We start from the raw sequence: 18,322 nt of genomic DNA, 5'->3' as shown, positions 1-18,322 counted from the left end.
TGCTGAGCTGAGAACCTTATGAACATTTTTTTTCCCTACCATTCAGGTAACATTAGAATTCTGTAGTGCGCTGATAAGTTATGCAAACTCCTGCTAAAATCAAAAGGAATCTTTCTAGCTCCTTCAGAAATATGTATGTCAGGTCATACATCTAGGCTAAATCAGATTGTGCTTTAAAATCTCTCTAGCAGATAACAATTTTTGTTTTCTTTTCCATCTGAAGGTACCATTTTATAGGAAAAAGTGACAAAATTGGAAGTTACGAACCTCAAAAGCACCTTCAGCTGCTGGGAAGAATTTTATATAAGAAAAGAGTTGTCTTTCTAATGACCAATCTGATGTTCATTAAAAAAAAAAAAAAAAAATTAAAAAAAAAGTTAAAGGATTTTTTCCTCTTCGATGTAGTTTAAGTCTGGATCACTTAGTCTAGTGTGAAATGGGAATAAAACAATAAACCATTCAGTACATAATAGGACAGAGAGATAACGTAGTGACATATAAAATGACTTTTTTTTCTGTCCTTTCTAGCAATCCTCTTATGTGCTCATCTTTTACATTCATTTGTACTGCATGTGTATATTTTAACCTTATCTTTTACTATTTATTACATGACTGAATTACTTTTTAGGGAATGGTTTCCAGGGTATTTGTTCGTTTGTTTGTTTGTTTTAATTTTTGTATTCATTAACTGGCTGTGAATGTTGATTTTGGCTTGCTGCCTCTTTCCTGCCTTGGGGAGTATTTCTCAGTAGCTAACAGTAGGTGCTGAGTCCTAAAGTGTCGATTCAGAGCAATGGAGACAGGTGGGCCGTCAGCAGGAGTAGTAAAGTGATATGCCACCATAAATATGAAACTGTGACAGCCCACAGAAACAATCTATTTTTCCTTTCAAACTTTACATATAACAGTTCCTGAACTCTAAAAGACAGCTTCATGTAGGGAAACACAAAACAAAACAAAACAAAAAACAAAACAAAACAAAAACATAATTTAGGAATCATTTTTTTTTATCATACGATTTTTTTCCTCAATTGTGATATGTAGGTGTGTATGTAAAAATAGTTTAAAAGCAAGAGAACACATAAAACAACTCCATACTTCAAAACTGACAAAACCAAATAATAGCATAATATTATTACTACTAATACTAATAATCTGTTTGATCATCTCGTCTAAGATATTATCTAAAATATGTGAAATCTCTCTCTGTGTACTCAAGAAGAAACACTGCCTCATGTGCAATTGTCTTCAAGTGGAGGTGGAGGAAGGTAAAAAGCAACCATCTGCATCCAAATGCAGTCATTTGAATATCCATGTGTTGAGACTTAGCATATTCTCTTGCTTTTAAACTAGTATGCCTATACAATCAGAAAAGGTAACAAACAATCCTTTAAGTTCCATGACTTACTAAGCTGGAGTACGCCTATATATATGTATAGTCAGAAAAGGTAATAAACAATCCAGACAGTGAGGGAGCTGCGGGCTCCTTTACTGATCTGACTGCTACACCATCAGCTCCCCCGCCACTACTGCTATCGAAGGCCTTTGCTGTTATGCCCGCTGCTGACCTGGACGTGCCTTTTGACCCAGGCCCAATTGGCCTTGAAAAGGAGATGGATATGCTTTTCTTCGATCCGGGAAGAATGGGATACATAAGGCCCGAAGGCCGAGTTGCTTGACAACTTAAAGCAAGATATATTGTTCAAAAGGAATGGAAAATGGAAACTTGTTTGTAATTAAGAAAAGGAATGGAAAATGGAGACTGTTAAGTCATGGAACTTAAAGGATTGTTTGTTACCTTTTCTGGATGTACATATGTATAGGTGTACTCGGGTTTAGTATGTAAAAGCAATGTTCTGTATATTTAGAATGTTTGATGTTCGTGTGTGTGTGTTGGTGGAGCGTAGACTCCCTGCACACCCAGAGCTGTTTACTTACCTTTTATATCTTTTATAAATACTCATTTTCATTTATAACAATACTAGCATTGGAAAGAACTACTCTATTCACAAGAAGAATTGTGAAATTACCTCTGAACTAGACTGTCCTATCAAGTGAAATTAAGAGCAAAGGATGATAAGCATCAGTACCTTTCTTTTATTTCATAAACACAATATAAAAATTTTCATCAAGAAGACTAGAAAATGTGACACTAAAAATCCATTTTTCTTCTTAGCTTTTAATAGTTATGGTGGCTTGCATCTGAAGATCTTTGTCAGCTATGACACTGTCTTCCCAAACAGTAAATCAGGAAGTTTTTCTTCCATATCTTATCTACTCAAACCTATTTATCACGTGAAGACAAAATCCACTGTTAAAATGCAACAATAATTTTAACAATGGACCATTACATATCTAGGTAGTTTGATTACTTAGCAGGATCCAAAGCAAGAAAGGGATCATTTATAATTGTGAAACCTCCTTTGTAAATTCAAAATAATAACTGCAAAAATAAGTAAGTGTTCAGATAAGCTGTTGGATATTAGAGTTCTTTCTGTTCAGTGCAAATAGGACAATGAGAAGAGTCTGCCTTTTATTAATTGAAGCCTGGCTTCAGCTAACAGGTCCCTTGCCTTGCCTTGCCTTGCCTCCTTTCGTCCCTTCCCCTCCCCATGTTTTACATATTTTAAGAAAGGCAAAAGACTAAATGCTATGTCTAGTGCCTGAAATGTTAGCAACTTGGGCTACTTACATATAAAAGCTTAACACTATTTCCTGCTCTTGATGCTTAACTCAGCACTAGTGCATAGGGGCACTTAGTTCCATGATATCTCATTAATTTCTAGAAAATGCAAGAAGAGCTGTTATAAAACATTGTTGTGGGCTGTTAAACCTCTACACCATCCCACTGCAGAGGTGGAATTTCTCTTATGGGCTAAGTGATTCTGAAATACTGATTGAGTAGATTCAGTTCTTAAAGTGTTTTTGGAAGACTTTTAGAGTACCTTGTGAGGTAATACATATAAATATATGCAGCTACTGCTCTTAGTCTCAGAGAAAACACTAAGTTATGTTTAAGAAAACATGAACTTTCAATCTTAAGTATTTTTAGACAATTTTGCTGTATGAGGGATAGCAAAAACTTTAAATGGTAATCAATATCTAACGTACAGCAAGATATCTGATATATTGAGACTTGATAAGAAAGCATAAGCTTCAAATATAACAGATCTTTCATCTAAGTTAGTTGTATGCCTGATTACAAACAATAAATCCAATTATTGATTACCACACGACTGTCATATAGAAGTCCTGGGAAGTTTTGTCATTTAACAGAAGTGTTAAATTGTTTGCCTAATTGTATTATGAATTTGGCCCTGCCTTTCACTTGCACATTCATGTATCTGAATGCATTTATTATCGTATCAGATTTTCAAAGTATAAACTGTTCATAAACTGACTACAACTGATTATTGGCATTAATAAATATATATATAATGTTTATTTTTAGCCAGGAACTATAATCTCATGAAAAAGTGAAAAAGTAGTTTAACTCCTTTGCTCCCAAAAACTAATAGCTGACTTTTAAAAAATCATATTACTGAAAACTATTTTAAACTCACATCACAGCCACTTTAAATAAAACTTTTGGGCTACAAACGAAGTTGATGCCAATTTACCCACATTGCTTTCTTCTGAAATAAATATGCAAGAAATAATTATAAATACATTTTCCCTTCTCATTTATTAGAGCTGTTATAGATTTCAAGCCTGTTCCAAAGTAATTGCTTCTCTGCATTGCAGAAATGCTTAAGAATTTAGTGGGGTGGGGTGAGAGGGAGGTTGCTAAAAATGATTCAATGGTGGCTAAAGGAATTAAGATCAATGGTTAGCAATGCTGGATAGTCATACTAATTTGTACAGCAGTTTGAAAGATTGGGATGTAGATACATATTGTAAAGATATAATAAACAAATGCTGTTAGGCATGCACACACTGAGAGATCACCTCTGTTAAAACAGCCTTGTCTGGATTTCTGGAAAGGTCTGGATGAATCTGTTCAGCTCTCTGTAAACAATTTGCAAACATCAAAACTAGAAATAAGAGGAGAAATTATTTTTATACTGTTAATATTGCAAATCAAACTTGCTTGTAACAGACCATTTTATATTCATAGAAATATAATGATTAGATTACTATAACCAGCAAATATAATTTAATGTATGAAAATTTAATAACATGACAGTGAATAGAGTTCCACGCTGCATACAAAATCACTAGTTTTTAATTGGGTACAGTTTTTCTTTCTGGTTTTCTTTTTACTGATAAATCTTTTGAGGAAGGTTTCAGCACATCAAAATGCATTTGATATTTATTTGCGATACATCCAAAATTATAGTATGACTTTAAAGATGGAAATCTCACAGTAGCTCGAGACCACCACAGAGCAAATGAATTATCAAGGGATCTCAAAAAGCACAAATATGCTTCTATGTTATTTGAAAACCAAATAGCATGTACATACAAGGACGTGCTTTCTTTAATATACAGTAATGTGGTTCTTTATCAATTGTGAAAAAATATTAAAGCACCGAGAGTAAGTTGGAAATGCATGTGAAGACAGATTTGAAATACAGTATTGAGTTAAAATGTAAGCCATATTCGATAATAAGTATACTATAAACTGTATTAATATGTCAGAAGCATATATGCAAGTTGAGGGAAGTTACTGTTTTAACAAACAAATGTGTGTATAACAAATGTGTTTATGCAAATATATGTATTTATAAGTATTTGTTTTACAAAAGTGTATTCCAATAAATAAATATATATTTATGAGAACCAAAAGTGCAGCTGCAGAATGTACATACTGGCTAAGTAAATGATAAGGCTTTTCCTGCTTTTCTTACAGCAACCAGAGCAAGTAGCAAAAGTATATGATTTTTTTTTTTTTTTTTTTTTTTGGGGGGGGTGCGAGCAGGAAGTGGGAAGATGTTTTCTGAAAAATTCCATTTAATGAATGCTCACCCAGATTTTTTGGCCTGTCAGCAGGGTGATTGGAAGGCTCTTTGTTTGTGAAGCCAAAAGATTTACACTGCCAAGACTAATGCCCCTCTGCCATGGAGGTAAGGTGAGTGGGAAGCCTCTATTTCTACAGTAATAATGAAATAATCAAAGTGGTTGTCATCATCCCCTTCTGCAATGGAAAGATATTTGATTATTTTTAGATAAAAAAAATCTGGAGGAAATTTTGATTTTATCTAAAAGACAGAAAACATCTGTCCGATCCCACTGGGGAGGTCTGACATAGGTATCTTTGTTTTGACTGCTTCCAGGAATTATTGACTCCTAGAACTACTGTAGTGGTAGCAAGGCAATGATAAATTGAAGCCTGAACCTGATATCAAATGATCTGAGAACTGACTTTGTTTTTTTTGGAGCTCAGATTCCCAAATATTGGTAAGTTTATGTTCAGTAACTTACAGCAGTCAAAAGGACTATTGTAAAAGTAAAACATTAACTTGTTTTTTGGGTTTGTTTTGTTTAACATACTATTATAAATTTATACAAAAAATAGCCTGGCAGTATGATCCTTTATCTTACATGGAAAATAATGTAGAAAATCTTAAGAAAGGAAAATCTTTCTACATTGGAAATTGTCTCTCAATTCAGTGTATTTCTTTTTTCTAAGTGTCTTCTATGGTGGCTAGAAAACATACAAATGCATGTGTACTCCTTGTAGATTCAAGATCATAGGAAGTCTTTGTGTCTTGCCATGAAATCCAGCCTGTAAAAAAGACTGAACCATTCTAACCTATAGCTCCCTGGAGGTCACTTAATGGCATTTCTGAATGTTCATAGTTTGAACTAACATTACTATTTTTCATTAGAAAATGTTTTGGCCTTTCATTTCCTGCCAAAACATATATCTTCCGCTGGACAACAGAAAACAAATGGAGCAGATCTCTTTTTTGTTTATTTGTTTAAATTTAAAGTAATGTAACACTCATTTCATGTCATTCAAGTATTTTCTTTCCCTGAAGGAATTCTCTGCTACCTGCTTAATGAATCTTTTCATGTACATTATGCCAAAAATATGCAAAACATTGTATCTAAGAACTTGGCACAAAAAAAATGAAATGATAATTAAAAGACATAATAGTGAGTGTAACAGCAGAAGGTTGAAACATTGTTCTGCAGAGCTAAAGTAGAATGATTTCTACTGCTGCATTGCTGTACTTCCAGTAAATGAAGGCCATTGTCTGGAAAGGTGTTTTTGCAGTAGGCACTCCGCATTACTTTTCAGTGAGTTTGAAGTCAATCTAGAAAACACTGTCTCAACCTCACAGGAGTACTCACTATATACAGCAGTCATTTCTGAAATTTTGACAAATGATGATAAGATAGTGGTCCCTCGGATAAGAAGTGGAAATTAATGAGGTCTCTCTTAAAATACAAAACGAACTATGTAAATACATGTTCTGTGCCAAACGCAAATCCCTGTTTACGGGTAATAAAGATACATTTAACTGCTGGAGAGGGTGTACTGCAACTAGGACTCAAAAGAAAATGTGATGAGCTGTAAATTTTAACAAAAAGTTTGGTATTTTTTCACTGAGTAAAACAGCCTTAAATAGGTGTTGTAAAACAGTACTTGACTTATCAGAGAGACATCTGAAGCACTTTATGACCTGTCTTTGTTTAATAGTTACAAGAAAAAAACAGTGCTCTTTGTTCTGGATACACTAGATTCCATGCAATTGAGAATAGCTCCACAGTTCCTTCTCACTGTGAACTTCCAATACACTAAAGAAAACAATTGGATTAAAATGTTTCCAAGTTTTTTTCAGTATTTTGGTTTTTAGTCTTGTCTTATTATTTACTAACAGGAAAAGAGTGTTCCCATTATTTTATTGTCTGTTTTAAAGCCTTTATTTTATTTTATTTTTTTTTTTACCTTTGATCTTAGATTTGTTCAACCTTTTGTCCTTATGATAGTTCTTCAGTTCGTTACATGTGGCTGGAGATATAAACTTTCATGTAAACCTCTCATCTGAGTACAAAAATTTATCTCACTTAAAAGTCTGTAGAATCATTACTTTAGAAGCAAGTCCTACAGGATCTTGAGAATTTTGTTTCTCATTGGTAGAACTTACATTATATATTTAGCATGGTTCTGTATTAAAACATGGTTTGTGTAGACATTACACTTAGAATAAACTTGACTAGCCTAGAGACAGGATATCTGATAGAGAGGGGCACAGCGGAATTAAACAGGAGTTTTGTCCTATATCGCTCAGTGCATTCTTCCTAAGAACACTTTGATGATGTAAGAGAAGAAATAAACGACAGAATTTATAGGTAGTTTCAGGCTGGGCTACCTACAGTACATTCTGCACACTCAATTCACACTCAAGGCATCCTGCATTATGGCTGCCCACATTTATTTTAGATATATCTTACAGGCAGCACCTCAGAGGGACAAAGCATTTTTGCTCAAGGAAAGTTGTAATCATGGCAGCTCTACAATCTAAACTCTGATTTTTCACAGGACAGAAAAAGAACATGCAGAAACTTACAGTACTGTGAAACCCAAGGAAGAGGGTTATGAGCCACAAGCTACAATATCTATTGTGATTGAGTACAAAGGAACAAAAACTACATCAAATAAAGTACTCTTTGGGTCTGTAGAGAGAAAAAATAATAATAATGCTGCAATAAATATAATGACTTCTTCCCTTAATATCTATGACTATCTCAGATATAGGAGGTGGTCTGACTATGCTTCAGGTGTCATAAACCAATCTATAGTCTGGCTAGTACTCATTTTTTATCTTTACTCAGTCCTGTGTTGTTTTATGGAGAGAATGAGAAAGTCCTGCTGACTTTTGAGAACTGGATTTGTGTGTGTATGTGTGCTTGTTGTTATTGTTGATTTTGTTGTCATTGTTTAATGTATAATACACAACAATTTATTAGAACTTTAACCTGTTCCACATACATGTCCCCTTATGGCCACTGGATGCTTGACATATAAGAAGAGGTTATAAGACTCTTACTAAAAATTTTATGAAATTATTTTTTTCTTTGTAAATGAGAATTCAGTTAGATCTTTTTAATTTTGCATTTCATTTCTTACTTCATTAAGCATTTTTTTTAATGTCTACTAATAAATTGTATCTAAAACTTAGTATACACCTAAGACAAATTCTTATGTCCCTTTCTTAGTTCCGGGAAAGGGCATTAATAAGATTTTTTCTAAAATTAGTTTTGCATATAAGACTGTAAGATTCAGTCCAGGGGTCTTAAAATTCCTTTGCTGGGCTGAAAATTTCCTGCTAAGAGGACAGAATCTATGGAATTAAAATAATATTCCTCCCAAAAAGAAGTAGAATTTAAAAGTTCAATTTCATTAAATACTACTTGTAAGAATTTATACATATACACCTGTACATGTTTACAAATGTAGATGTGTATACATACATATCCCCCAAAGCAGACATTTACGGAAGACTTTGTTGAAAGATATTAAAAAGAAAAATATATATGTATATAACTGTTAGAAAAAGCCAAAGATAATTTCAGTTGTGCAACCTGAAGTAGACTCCCTCGAGTGTATGGATGATGTTGCTGTTTCTAATTACATAACTACATGCAATTTTGTTCTTATGTTCTTATGTTTCCCATTTTTTAAATAGTTGTGAAAATAATATTCTGTTCTCTTATCTCACTGACTGAATTACTACCTTTGGAAAAATCCCTCAAGACCTCAGCCTGAGACAAAAACAGATGTTGTTCCAAACAGTAAACATTTAGTAAAGTTTCAAGACATTGAAACCAAACACAGGACATTTGTTGCTAATATAGGGCTGTATTCTGATAAGGGTCCCAAGGGAAATGGGAAATTTCCTTACTTACTGAAGTGTGGGTGGGGTTCTGCCCTTAGCCTGTCCTTTGCAGAGCACCCAGGTAGAAGGCAGAGGTGAGAGGACTTACTGTGGCCCAGCCACTGTTGTTGACAGACATGGGTGGTGCAGGGTGGTGGTGGTGCTGTTCATCTGGACCAAGAGATGTGTAGGAGGGAGCTCTGCTGAGGTAAGCCATGGCTTATGTGTTACTTGTCTTTCTGATCTGTGCCTAAAAGCAGAAATTTGTCTACTGAGTGTAATGCATCTGAAGAAAATGATTGCCCAGAGGTCTGAAGTGATGGACAGTTTTATTTTATATAACACAACTGTGTTCAGTTTCCAGCTGCAGAACACTGAATTCAACTCGGGGTGGGGAGGGTGGGGAGTTGGGGGCAGAACAGTATATTTTAAAATGTAATTTGCACAGCCTAGAAATATGTACAACCTACATAATACTGCATCTAAGATGGGGAAATCTGTTCCTTTGTGACAGGAACATACTGCTGCATTCAATCACACTTGAACCTGAAGATCTAGGACATCCTTAACAGGAAAAAGCAAAAGAGAAACATGACACAAGGTCAGTTTTGACAGCTTAAAACTGCGGTATCTGAAAAACCAACAGGATCACATGATTTCTTGGAACATACAATGGATTATGGGATAATACAGCCTGCAGGCACTCTGTTTGGATATATGCCCAAGACAGACAACAAACAGCATATGCTCAAGTACAGGGACATCAGGGTAATGGAATATAAAATAGTTGTGTGCTCATCATGAGATGTGGGAAAGCAGCCAGGGGCCTGTATTCCCAAGGGCCATTTCTAAGGGCTGGTGTCTGATACTTGGTATTTGGTACAAGGCTTCCTTATGTTGTTTTCATATGGCATTGAGTATGCAAGCAGAGAGGTGTCAGATCACCTTCAAGCACCAAGCACTCCTGTCACAAGTAAACAATGAGAGATATTAAGGACTAATAAATCTTCATGATGGATCAGCATAAAATGACTTAGGAATGGTGATTGTGTAATTGTGATTCATTTGAGGAAGTGCTCAGTGCCTAATGGCCCTCAAACACCTACATCCGTGTATTGTGTTCATTGTCTAATTCTTTGAGATCCAATAACTAATTTTTGGAAGACATGCTTTTACTTTCTATTTTGATTTCTTCTTCTATTTGTCTTTCTTTTCTCAGCAGAAGCATGAGAGAGAAACATTGATAGATTGTTCTTTTGATTATTATTTTTATTTTTTTGCTCGAAAGGAATGGTAGTTTAGCCAAACAATGTATCTGGTCTCTTTCTTTCAAAACATATAAAAGCTGGAGCTGATAAAGGAATACATCTGTATACTAAAAAGCACATATTCACAAAAGGAGACAGACAACACCTCCAGCAAAATCCAGAGCTAAAGTTCTGCATCTGGAACTGGAGTAAAGCCATGTATCAGAAAGAATGTTTCCCAATGATTAGTATCCAGAACAGGGAATAACCTTCAGTACTCAGCTACAAATTCTGATGTGAGGAATGTTACTTAGCACTGCCCAAAAATTAAATCTCTGCACTATGAAAAAAAGCTTCTCTCTATTTGAGAGTTGAAAAGAACAATCAGTTGCCTGTCTATGCTTCACTACACTATTCCTTGAATGTCACACAGATTTTGTAGTTCAAAGAAGGAATCAGTCAGGCATGGATTTGAAGATTTCAGCCATTCAAATGGGACATAGACTTTGTCTGAACCAAATTTACAATTAACTTTCAAAGTACCTGCTGTCCACAACCCACTGATTGTGCTAAGTACCTAAAACGTCCTTAGCAGGGGATAAAACTTTCTTTTGGGGATGGCAGCCCACACGTATGCTTTGAGTAACCCAAATTCAATTACTCTGTGGCATTATAAACATTCACATTTCCACCTCACCTAAAAAGATCTTTAGCTACAGGAACTGCTAAGGAGCTCTGCAGGATGTACTCTTAACCCAATCTGTTAAAGTGTTCTACTTGTGTGGCATAATTAAAAAGACTTGTGAGCCTGTCTCTCGAGTCAAACAAAAGCTTAGAGTGCTTATTTGGAATTCTCTTCACAGTACAGGAGTACTGGTCTCTGAGCTAGATGGCTAAAAACATACATAGAGAATTTGTCTTTACTCTTTCTATTTTCCTTGAATGCTTCCAATAATAATAATAATAATAATAATAATAATAATAATAATAATAATAGTAAAATCTGCTATTTGTAACTGACAAATGATAGATATTTTTATTCGTATTGACAAGGAATGTATTGCTTGCTATGTGCATACACTGAGTTCGGCAATACAGCAAGCTGAACAAGATTCATTTTGAGTTTACTCTTATGAAATTCAAGATGATGGAAGAAAAAGGAAATAGAAAAGTTATCAATTGCCAGGGTGAAAGGAGTGCACTAACAAAAAGAAGTTCTGCTTCCCCTGCCACGTTGCACCCCTTTCCTACTGCTTAGCAACGGAAAAGATGCCACTTATTTTCAGACAGGAAGCAGAAACAGCAAGAAGGCTGCACACAAAGCTGGTATCACTGCAAGTGTCCTGTACAGCTCATTGGTGCACGGAGACTTTGCCTATAATGAAGTCATTTGCATTCACATGCAGGCCTGGTTCTGTGGACATCAGTCCAGACTCTGGGAACTGTTGTTTCACTGAGTCAAAAGAAATTTGCACATGAAAGCCACATCCGCATTACTTAACTCTGCAGCTCACTCAGGATTGCCTTCCTTTTAGAGCAAAGTACATCTGAACCTACGATTAAATCTCCAGAGGATTTATTTTATTTCTTTTGGATATCTGTTAGACTTGACAAGTGGTGAACATACACTGTGCAAATATCATTTGAGTTGTTACTTACCCATTCTCCATTTCTGAATCTGTTCTTTCATAGTACAGAGCCACATAGCTGCAGAATTTTCTCAAACTTCCTCAGCCAGTCCTTCTGCCAGTTGGCAACGTGAAGGCATTCATCTTTTCAATATTTCCATGCCTTTCCAATTTAATTGCAAACTTTATTCTCATGTGCAACCAGGAATGAAAGGAACAGGCATGTCTGGTGCTAAATATTGATTGCATTAGACTGAAAAGGACTGCAAATTGTGTCACTATGAGATTGGTAATCTGAAATAAAAAATTGTACTAAAAGTTGACACTGGACCATAACTTACATAAGGCTCAATTTTTCTGCCATCAACACACATGTATAAAATGCTGTTAATAGTTTGTCAGCTGCAAAAATATATTAATAATTCTCCACAGATCCCAACACTGATACAACAATTTGCACTTGATGTGGAGGTCAGCTGTTGACCACTTTGGCTCATTCCACTATTGTATTTGTGATGTAAATTTAATTTCTCTCTCCCTGCCTATCTCTAATAAATAAATAAATAAGGTAGAAAACCCTCAGAGTTTGTAATGTCTGAGGAATGCATCATATTACTGAATGTAGTCAAGAACAAAGTCAGGCTTACTCACTGAACTGCTACAGCCCCAGCACTGATGGTAGAAATTCTTCTATAGTATCCTGTTAATGCGCTTCAATCCTGACCTAAAAGAACCTTTATGGCTGACAGGATGGTTTAATTTTCATGCCCATTCGATCTTTGACTTCTGTGCTAAGACTGCCAATAGGGGTGCAAATTAACACCAATTATTCCGATGTTTTATGTACTGGGCTAAGAGCACCAACTCATTTTACACAGACCATCACCCAGCTGTCAGATGTTAATGACTTTTGGTTATTTTTGACCTGATTCAGATTCATCTGAGTAGCTCAGAGTTGAAAGGGTCTCTATTTCATTAATCAGAGACTGACCTGTATAACCTTCCTATCATTCCCTTTCACAAATTCAAGTGTGGATGTTTATTTTCCCATTAAATAATAACAAAGGGCCAAACCCCAGCCTACTTCAAACTCAGTGGATTTATGCCAGTATAAAACTTAGCCAAATCATGTCAGTTCCATTGGGCATGAACATCAACAAATGTCCTTCATGGTTAAAGCCAATCAAATTAAGCAATATGTATATATATGTACTCATAAACATTTCTGATTATTTGTCTTCTAAAAATGTGAGTAATGTAACAGATTAATATTATCATAATCTCTAAGGACAGAGTAATAATAAAAGTATTTATTAGAAAATAATTAATTTATTTTACAACCAAAGCAGAAAATATTTGTTTATTTTATTATTTGCTAACAGTACTTGATCAGCCCTGTGTTGTGTTGTTAAACCTTTTCCCTGGCTTATAGTAGGGGTGGCTTCAAGTTGCTACTCCCTTGTAACTACTATTAGCAAGGATGAGTAGTTTCCAGAATAGACTCTGAAGAAACTGATAAAGTACCATTTTAGAACCCATAATTTCTGAGACTTACTGCCTTCGGTTATGTGGCAGAGACTAAGCTTTGGAGTCGGCAAACTTATTTATCTGCTAAAGTTATAAAACCTATTGAGCATAGTCAAAAAGTATGGGAATAGACAGTGACAGTAGAAATATACAGCACCTTATGTTTTTCTGACATATGAGTTAAGACAAAAAGAGGAGAGGAATAACATTCCTAAATCCACTGTATGTTCACTTGGAACTTCCTTATCCTCAAAATATTCAATTTTGTAGGAAGGTAAGTGATGTGTACAGTGATAAGTATGACCTAGGACATAGTTGAACATAGCACAGAGAAAAAGACCAAGCTCATTGGCTGCATGTACTGAGTTTCTTAATTCCAGAGAAGTCTAGAGAGAGATAAAAGTTTTTCAGTGTGAAAAAGAGCTTAATCTCTTTGTCATTTCTATGGCTGAGAAGATGAGAAATATGAGCTTAAATTGGAAAGGTTAGGTTACTCTTCAAGAATCCTTCTCAGTAAGCAGTTTTAAAAATGCAGTAGAAAGAGTGTATCAGGAATGAAACACCCTAGCTGATAGTTTCCTGTATTAGAGTATAAGAATTAAATAGGTAATCTATTGAGTTCCCTAAATTCCATGACTTTGTCAGCTGGCAATAATAAACAAGCTAGGATCACATTGCTCATAATACTACCTGTCTACAGAGCATGTTTTATATCAGGTTAGGTAACACAAACCTTTAAGCACATATTCTAACTTAAATTTATTCCCTATGGTGGATAACTTCATAGAAAAAACAGGATTTATCTTTAAATCTGGTATGGTGCCTATAGCTTTCAGTCATTTTGTGAGTAGTCTGTGTGTCATGCCCTTTTTTCAAAACTCTACAGAAGAACACAGAGACTGGTCTTTTAGGGGCATGTGCTGCTACTGTGGACTGAAGAAATAATCCTTGGAATGAAAAGTTTTAAAGCATTTTAGTGCATCATCTTACATGTATGAGTATCTTTGGAGGAAAAGCCTTAGAGTAAAGTTGTTGATCACTAACCCTGATATGCCATATTAAATCTCACGAACTAACAGAGCTCTATTCACGTCCCATCTCACAAGGAAGACATTCATAACGTCTGAAGACTGACAGTAGAAATGGGTGAATGCGCTTCAAAATGAAGAGCTTATTGACTGAAGGTTAACTATTCAAAAGATGATAATTAAGGTTTTGTGGAACAAGGAATAATAATATTATAACTGGTTTTATATTTACAATTACCCCCTGCACTGCATCAAAGGACACTTATTGCTGCACAAATAGAAAGCATGCAATTTTTCAGTGCATAGAAATCAAGAAATGAAATCTGAAATAAAATTTAGCTGTTGTGTTTCAGACATTAAACTGTGTTCTGTTCTTTTCCCTTCCTTTTTGTTCTAAAGTGTTTAAGATCTTGAGGAAAGGAAAACATAACTTCAGTGGTACTTCCTGGTGAAGTACTAGAATATATTTATGGAATTTATGGTATCACTGGTTGCACTCTTGCCAACAACTCAAGAGCTGACACAAGCCTCCTGTCTTGCTTTCTAGCTATAGAATAAGAAAAGATGACAGAAGCCTTTTTTGCTATCTCGAATTTTCCAAAATTTTTAAGAATAATGTGTGGTTATGATGCAGCATGGTAGATACAACACAAAAGCATGTTATGCTAATGTACAATACAGTTGTTTACAATTAATGAAGTAGTAATTAGTTTACAATTAATTAATTATGCAGTAATTAATATATAGCCCAGTACTCTTCATTGTCATCTAGAATTATGATACTCATAAGCAAAAGTGGCTTCCCATGTGGGGGTATAGTCATTTTTATGCAGTTCCTCACAAGTATAATAATGCATATCACAGCAAAAAGTAATTCAGCACACTTTAAAGTGTTTCTAAAGAAAATAGGAACGCTATTAATCATTACTTTCTACCATGCAAAATAGGAGAGAGTGTCAGAAGGCTGCTGATCTGATTTAGAAACTGTAGATGTTGAATTTTCACATGGGATGTGTATGCATATTACAAACTGTTTTTAACATAAGAATTTGAGTTTATGATTAATTGTAGTCTGTTTATATTCTAAGAGTTCTGAGGGTGTCCAAGTCAAGGACCTGAAGTGTGTTCTTTTAGATGCAGTATGAGGTTTGTGTAGGAAAAATGTTATCCAAAGTGGATAGGAAAACAAAACATTAAATAGCAAACATTAAACAAGTTTCCCAGTAAAACAGTAGAAAGCATCTGTAAAAAAAAAAAAATAAGTTCAACTTTCTTATTTCTTCCCTTCACTCACAACTATGGTTTGTTCTCTAATGCATTTACTCCTCTCTGTCCTGAATCCATGCCAACCCAGAAATTTGCTTTCATGTTTGTTTTTTTAGTACCTTTAATGACGCATGCTTTTGCATGCTTTTTACAGCCAGATATAAATATCATCTGTATTTTTCCATTTAGAAAATTTGTTCGGAATCCTTAAGCATCTTGATTGTTTTCTAGGCTTACAGAGTCTCATCTGGATCTGTAAAACTCTAAACATATATGGAAATGTTCCTTTATTTGTTTTTCAGTTTTCAGAAATAAATTATGAGACAATCTGCTGGGTCTTTCATTCCAGTGTTCCTTTAGTAAAATATGTAATGGTTTAGATCAAGGTTAACTACTGAATTTCATCTAGAGGGGTGATTATGAAGCTTTTGTCAAAGCTTTACATGATGAATCATTGTCTAAACTCTTTCTTTAGAGCCTGGTAATACCTTTTCAAGATGGATAAAATATGTAGGTAGGTAGCTGAGGGCTGGAGTCGAAGCACGTATATTGGAGAGTAGCAGGATGTTCTACCAGAATGTTGAATCTTTAGTATTTTTAGCAATATAAGCAAAGCAAAGCAATCCAGAGTAAACCGTCTCCTTTCCACGGAGTTAAGAGGCACTGGAGGTGGCAGTGTTAGGGACAGTCAATAAAACAGTGAGAATTACCACTATCTATCAGAAGGTGATGAGCATTGTGTGTTTTTTTCTTTATGCTTGCTATAATAAATACATGTGATGTAGAAGATCCCTATGTATTGCAACAATTAGAAAATATTTACCCGTCATAGCAACAACTGGAAACTGTTATAAAAGTGTTATATGAATAATCGAGAAGGAATTTGTAAGAGTTAGTACACCCAGTAGATTTAATAGCCCATCCAGAATTTGCCCATAGATCTTTCAGATTTTTCATTGATATTTAACTCCATCCAGTGACCGTGAAGAAATTACTTCGCTATTTGCAGTTAGGCAAATGATTGGCTGGTGTGGAGATAAAGATACTGAACCAGTACTCCATTTGCCTTCTTGCTTTCCCTTTCCCCTTCCCCCTTTCCCCTTTCTCCTCTTTCCTTTTTTTTTTTTTTTTTTTTTTGAGGGGAGGGGTGTAGGACTATTGCGCCTGTTTTAATGTCCTCAGTTTACAAATGCAAAGGGAAAAGTGAAAAGATGTTTTCCTTTCACACGACTGTGAAATGTTTGAATGAGTGCATGAATATGCTGTAGCACAGTGTCCAAAAACTGAGTAATGGCACCACCTGGACAGTGAAGGCTGACTCATGTGTATAGCATTTCTTGCTTCCATTGGAAGGAACTCATCTCTTGTAAGGACAGAAAGTACTGTTTCTAACTGAGGAAGGGAATGACATTGCTTTGACCTATTATCCAGCTGCCCAGAGAGTAGTTCACACACAGGTCTAAGACTGTTCACCCGACCAAAAGGAAGCTTTGGATGAATTGCTCATTCATCATTCCAACATCATTAAATCAAGCTCTTCCTCTGTGTTGTTGCTTTGTTACTCCTCAGTACTAGCAAAGAAGCCAAGTTTAGCTGAGGCTAAGACAAACAAGATAACTTTGTACTCCAACCTGTTGTTCAGTTAGCTTTCAATACTGATCTGTCTCACGGTAAGATCCTTAGTCGAGGAAAGATGAATAGGGTATGTGTTAAATTTTAATGCTCGTGTGTCTCTCTCAGACTAAAAGGGATCTGTGCTATCTTTTTCCCTTCTGTTCTATATTCTCTGGTACCTTTTTTCTCATGCACAAGAACTCAGGATATAATCAATCCACATAGTAAAAAAAAATATATGAAAAGAGATGCTCAAAAAAAAAAAAAAAAGGCACAGAAAAACAAGAGTGGTCTTCTATATTCTCTGAAGAAAAGTGATCAGCGGGGTCTCTATATGTACAGCAGCAGGTCTTGACATTCACAGCAAAAAGATGGACCATTCTTGTCATTTTTTTCCCAAATATACACAAGTCTCTATTCATGAAAAAGAGGGTTTGGGAGCTGAGCTGAAAATCTCGTGAGTTGTTTAGCAAATTGTCATTTAGACTTTCTGGTGATGTAGTTTCACATATTTGGACATTTAAATTGAATATATATTCATTTAAAACTAAATTGAAGTATTTTTATTTATTTATTTGTCTGTTTGTTTGTTTGTTTAATTATTCATCGGTATTTGCTGGTCTGTCTGGCTTATAAACATCTCAAACAAAACATGTGGGTTATGTGGGTTTTCCGCTTCTGGCTAATGTCAGGAGTCACAATGTCAACTGGGAAAAAAAAATCAAGATATAAAAGTAGTTTCTTCTTCAAGTACTGAAGAAAAGGTTGAATCACTTTTCTGTGTAAATTACTACTTACTTCATTGTTTACTCATTTTCCATATTCTCTTATAGAACCGTTGGCCTCAACTGCTGTGTGCATATGCAGTATAATATATATTTCCTTTTTCTAAACTGACCTAATTTAATTTTCTATTGTGACAGCATAATAACTGTAGACATAAATTGACTCTCTTTAGTCATCACCTAGATTGGCACTGGATGTTGGAAACTTCATTTGTTTGTCAACAGCAGATCTGAGCTTATTTCCACCAAAGCCCAAAAAAATGATTATGACTTTAATGGTACAAATCTAGGTGCTGTCAAAACTTCTGTATTACTTGACTACATACATGTGTATATATTCCACATGTATACATGTGGAAAACTTAAAGCAATGCATTGCAAAATGTTTCATTGATTTTT

At 35.0% G+C, this 18,322-nt stretch overlaps 1 long non-coding RNA gene across 1 annotated transcript in view; it reads left to right on the top strand.

The window, feature by feature from the left end:
* Positions 1-8,879: 8,879 nt before the first annotated feature.
* The window catches only part of LOC137858183 (uncharacterized), a 35,723-nt gene continuing 26,280 nt past the window's right edge, over positions 8,880-18,322 (top strand). Inside the window, exons 1-2 of the long non-coding RNA XR_011097554.1 lie at positions 8,880-9,036; positions 9,343-9,429. This is a non-coding gene — a long non-coding RNA (uncharacterized lncRNA). The remainder of the gene's footprint in view (positions 9,037-9,342; positions 9,430-18,322) is intronic.

This window comes from Anas acuta, chromosome 5 (genome assembly GCF_963932015.1).
Source record: "Anas acuta chromosome 5, bAnaAcu1.1, whole genome shotgun sequence".
NCBI classification, from domain to species: domain Eukaryota; kingdom Metazoa; phylum Chordata; class Aves; order Anseriformes; family Anatidae; genus Anas; species Anas acuta.
This window is presented reverse-complemented; position numbering and strand designations above follow the sequence as displayed.